Source organism: Castor canadensis, chromosome 8, assembly GCF_047511655.1.
Source record: "Castor canadensis chromosome 8, mCasCan1.hap1v2, whole genome shotgun sequence".
Lineage (NCBI taxonomy): Eukaryota > Metazoa > Chordata > Mammalia > Rodentia > Castoridae > Castor > Castor canadensis.
In genome coordinates this window covers 5,625,007-5,630,740 of record NC_133393.1, presented here as the reverse complement: position 1 = coordinate 5,630,740, position 5,734 = coordinate 5,625,007, and positions in this window count along the sequence as shown.

Sequence of the window (5,734 nt, the reverse complement as noted above, 5' to 3'; positions counted from 1 at the left end):
GGAAGTATATTTGGGTGGTGCTTTAGAAAAGTGAGAGTAGTAAGACTTCCTGGGAGAGCCAGCAGAGGCTTAAGAATCACAGCCTCATTCCATCGCTGGTCTTTGTAGTTGGCCCAAAGTACAGGTTACTCTATTATGACCTCATCTAGGTACCTTATAAATATGTCAGTGGAAAAGAGTTGAATAATGAATCCCTCACAACTGAAGACCCTTAGCAAGCTCAGGCAATGAACTCAGTCATCTTTCTTCAGAGAGCACTTGAGGATCACTAAAACATTTAGACAGAAATTGTGGAAGCTCTTGTTCCACAGTGAAAGATGGGAAGACCAGCATGTAGTAAATGACATGTTGCCGTTTCACTTCAAGGAGCACACCTCTCTAGGAGCAGTCATGTTAGTGTTTGTCTCCTGGAGATCTCTTCCAGATTCATGTTTGGTTTTGGTGATTCAAATGCAGCAAATGTCAAATACTCAGTACTTCACAATCACTATCTGAAGCCATTGTTGCTTTCAAGTTCATTCTGACATTAAAACACTTTTTAAAGTTCACACATCTCATATGGGACAGGCATTTTTTCCCTTTCTTTTTTTGGTTGTTTTTTTATTAGCATATATTAGCTGTAAAGGGGGAATTCATTGTGACATTACCTATGTGCTTACAATATATCTCCATTTGCTCTCCTTCACCCTCTCCATTTACCCTCCCACTTCCCACTGGTACAGGGGCAGGCATTTTTTAAAGGTAATACATGCCAGTGATGGTGGTGCTTGACTATAATCCCAGCCACTCAGGAGGTAGAGGCAGGAGGATCCAAGGTGTGGGGCCAGCCTGAGCAGTTAGGAAGATCCTATCTCAAAAACAAAATACAAATCAGTCTGGGGTTTTGGCTCAAGTGTAATTCTACCTATCTGGGAAGCTGAGATCAGAAGATTCTGCCTTGAGGCCAACACAAGCAAATCATAAGACCCCATCTCCAAAATAGCCACAGCAAAATGGACTGGAGGCTTGCCTCCAGTAGTAGAGTGCCTGGTTTGTAAGCATGAAGCCCCAAGTTCAAACCTCAGTCCAACTAAAAATCCTAATATTCAAAGATAACAAACCAGAAAGAGGTTTTTGCTGTGTAACCTTTTTCTCCTCTAGAAATCCTGCTATAGAACCTTTTTAACTTCACAGTTATCTGTCTTTTCCTCTTATTTGGACATTACAGAAAACAATACTTTGGAAATCTGACAGCAGTATCCAGACTGATTCTGAGGAGTCAGCAAAAGCATTTTCTAGAAATTGCATTTCACATCCTGTTTGAACTGTTGTGCCCAGAAGACATCCTCATAAGAACATCTAAGCACCAGTGTGCTATTCACCTTCTCTTCCTTTCTTCCATTTTCTTCCCAGCCCCCTTCCTGTGCTTAGTAAAGGAGAAGGTAATGTGCTGGGGACCTTTTGGGATGGGGTGTGGACTTGACTTGCAAACCCAGGACAGAGCAATGCCCTTGAACCCTCTCTCCCTGGCTCTGTAGTATCTGCTCTCAAAATTCATTAACTCTATCGATCTTAACTCTATTCTAGACATCTGTTAAAAATTGGATTGTGAGGAACTGGAGGTGTGGCTCAAGTGGTAGAGGCCTGCCTAGTAAGCATCAAATCCCAGTTCTGCCCAAACCAAAATGGTCTCATGGGTATTATCTGGCTCAGTGGTAGTGTGCCTGCCAATGTAGCATATGCAAGGCCCTGGATTCCATCCTCAGCACCACACCCTAAAAAGGTCATATTGCACACAGTGCTTTGCAAGCTTTCTCTCCATGATGACATTTCGTTAACATTTTTTATGACTTCATAGTCTTAACTTTAAGTTCTTTATAGACATTTTAGTTTTCTAATTTGCCAGACTAACCAAGCATTTCTGGAATGAATGTAACTGACCATATCGTCAAACAAACAGAACTTTGTTTCTTTAGAATGTTAGCAGGAAGTAGAATTGCTGAATCAAAGGGCAGATGTTTTTTAAATGTCTTAACTGCTTCTAGTGATTACTGTATACCCTATGGAAAAATCAGTGAACACAAAGAGCTGTAAGTCCCTGTTAGTCACCTCATCCAACAGAATCTTTTCACCTTTTGGTGTTAATCATTCTGGTCTTCCACAATAACGTGCAACTTTTCACTCAAGCAGAGAAATCGTCAGTTGTGGCTTCTTTCCTGATGCTTCTCACAACTGGCCCATCATTTCCCAGTGATGACTGCTGAATGTCAGCAACAACTCTACAGAACCTACAACCATAGCACATGAGCTAAGGCTGCCTGAGGCTTTTCTGGCCATAGCATCTGGTTGGGGTTAGAGCAGAAACAAGCCAGGGCAATGGAGTAGGATTCATTCACATTGACCGACCATCACTCACTGTGACAGCATAATCACTAGAATTTTCTATAATTTCAGATGACACATAAGAAATCAAACCTGGAAGTTTCCTTAGAAGTCATTTTTTGGTCAATGATCCCTTGTGAGGTATGGAAAAGGAGTCTTAGAAGGTGAAACTGTTTGCCTATGGTGGTAAAACTGGGTCCTAACAAGTTACAGGAGAATCCGTGTAAAGGGCTGAGCAGAAGTAAGAACATAAATTGTAGTAGTCCAAATAATGTATGTTGAGTACTTGGACTGGAGGTGGAGCTCAAGTATAGATTACTTTTCTAGCATGCATGAGACCCTGAGTTCAAACCACAGTTTGAGCTCAAAAAGAACTCAAAGTTCTGTTTTTGTTTGTCACCACATCATCTCACTTACATGTGAAGTCTAAAAAAATCACATGCAAAAAAATAGTAGAATAGCAGTTCCCAGAGGCCAGGGATGGATGGGGAAAGGAGAGACGTTAATGAAAGCACCTATTAGGTTTCAGCTAGATGGTAGGAATAAGCCCTTGTGATTACTGCATAGTGTGGTAGCTGTTGTTAATAATGTATATTTAAAAATTACTGGTTGGAGGATTCCAAGATGGTGGCTAGAGGGAGGAAGCAGAAAGCATGCCTCCTAAAGTAAAATCTTGGAGAGACACTGGAGATACACCTTACAGGAAAAACCACTGAAAAGAGGCAAAACTTTGACTCCTACACACCCCCAACCCGCGCATAACATCCCCACTCCACGTTAAATGGAGAAACCAGAAGGGCTTCCAGGCCACCGCCAGATGCTAGCGCCCAGACGGCTTGGGAAGACACGGACCACAAGGTGAGCTAAGCAGCATGCAGTACTCCCACAGACAACCCTGGGCCAGATCAGCATAGCACACTTGACAGACTGACCCCCACCCAGGGAAAAAAGAGAAACTGAATAATAAGCAAAAACAAAAAAGACACGTAGCAAAGAGGGTGGGGCGTACTGAGCACCGAAGAGAGCGGGAGGGGAATCCCTTACAGAACTGTAAATAAACAAGCCAGGCCAGAGAAGGCAGGAGTGGCAGCACCCACCCAGTAATCAGGAACAGGAAAGCTTGTGAAAGTGGTGGAGGGAGGAGAACTCCACAGGAGAGGGGGGAAGAACCACCTCCCACATGAACTGTAAATAAACACGCAGGCCTGACAACGCAGTGCAGTGTCACCTTTCCCAGTGCTTGGAAAGGGGAAAGCCTGTAGCAGAGGCTCCCGCACAGGAGAACTCTGAGTAAACAAAGCCTGTGGGACCAGGTGAGTGTTAAGCTCACCCCAGAGATCTGCATAAACAACGCCTCCAGCAACAGCAGGCTGACAGCAGCGGGCAGGCGAGCCACAGCCACAGATACCATTCTCAGAACTGTCTCCAGACTCTTTTTCTTTCTTTTTCTCCCTACCTTTGACAAGAGAACAACCGAATTACACCTGCAAGCTGAAAAACTTACTGAAACTGTATTGCATTTGAACTGGGGACACTTGGTGGTGTTTTGTTTTTTTGGGGTTTTTTTTTTGTTGTTGTTTGCTTTTTTCCCCTTTGATGAGACAATGACAGAACTACTTCTGAGACACCATCTCCAGGATTGGAGGCTGAGGGACTAACACCAAAATTACTAAGACTGAAACTTAACTGCATTTGAACTTGGAGATTTTTTTTTTTTCAATCCTGTCTCTGTCTCTCTAATGCCTGTTTAGCTTACTGTTGATTAGTACACTATCTCTCCCTGTTTGTATCTTTGAAAGTTTGTGTTTGTTTTTTTCCTTTTTCTTTACCTTCTTTGCTTTCCCTCTCCTCTCACCCTTCTATTCTAAATATCACCATTGTCATTATTACAAGCTAGAAAATACTTAATTGCACACAGTACAGGGACAATAACAACACCAAGGACAATGATGGGAAGACAGAAAAAACAGGGAAACCAGTTTCCCCACAGCAAAAAATTAGTATAGGAACCAGAGGGAAATGAAGAAAACAGATACTCAGATCCAGACTCCAACAAAACGAAGATAAACTATGCCAAAGAACCCAATGAAGCCCACAAGAATAATCTAAAAGAAGAAATCTTACAGATAATCCATGAGAATTTTATAGAGATGATACTGGATATGGTCAGCCAAAATGTACAGGAGACACTCAAGAAATTCCAAGACAACAAAAATAGAGAATTTGAAAAAGCACAAGAAGAAATAAAATAAACCATAGAAGCACTGTGTAAACACCAAAGTGAAATAAAGAACACAATTAATAAAGCAATAAATGAACTCAGGATAAAAATAGACAACATTAAAGAGGAAACCAAACAGGATATGGAAAACCTCAGAAAAAAGAATGAAACAGAATTGCAAAACAAAACAGAAGGCCAATCAAGCAGAATAGAACAAAAAGTAGACAGTATCTCAGAACTTGAAGGTGAAATGGTAATTAAAGGAAAAAAACCAAAGAACTATTAATTAACTCAAGACCTGTGAAAAGAAAATGCAAGAACTCACTGACTCCATCAAAAGACCAAACTTGAGAATCATGGGCATTGAAGAAGGAGAAGAGGTGCAAGCAAAGGGAATGCATAATATATTCAACAAAATAATAATGGAAAATTTCCCAAATCTAGAGAAAGATATTCCCATACAGATGCAAGAGGCCTCCAGAACACCAAACAGACCAGACCAAAATAGATTGACCCCATGGCATTTCATCATTAAAACTACAAATTCAGAAACTAGGGAAAGAATATTGAAGGCTGTAAGAGAGAAAAAACAAATAACATACAAAGGTAAACCCATCAAAATCACAGCAGACTTCTCAACAGAAACATCAAAAGCAAGAAGAGCGTGGGGTGAGATCTTCCGGGCACTGAATAAAAATAACTTCAACCCCAGGATACTCTACCCAGCAAAACTATCATTCAAAATAGATGGATCAATAAAAGTCTTCCATGATAAGCAGAAACTAAAACAAGATGTGACCACAAAGTCACCACTACAAAAGATTCTTCAAGGGATTCTGCACACAAAGTGAAACCCAACTTAACCATGAAAAGACAGGCAGCACCAAACCACAGGAAAAGAAAAAGTAAGACAGTAGAGAGTAACCTCAACTTAGGTACACACAATCAAACCTTCAAACAACTAAGACAACTAAATGACAAGAATCACCACATACCTATCAGTACTAATGCTTAATGGATTTAGTTCCCCCATTGAAAGGTACCGTTTGATGAACTGGATTACAAAGGAGGATCCAACAATTTGTTGCTTACAGGAGGACCTATCTCACCGACAGAAATAAGCATAGGCTTAGGATGAAAGACTGGAAGAAG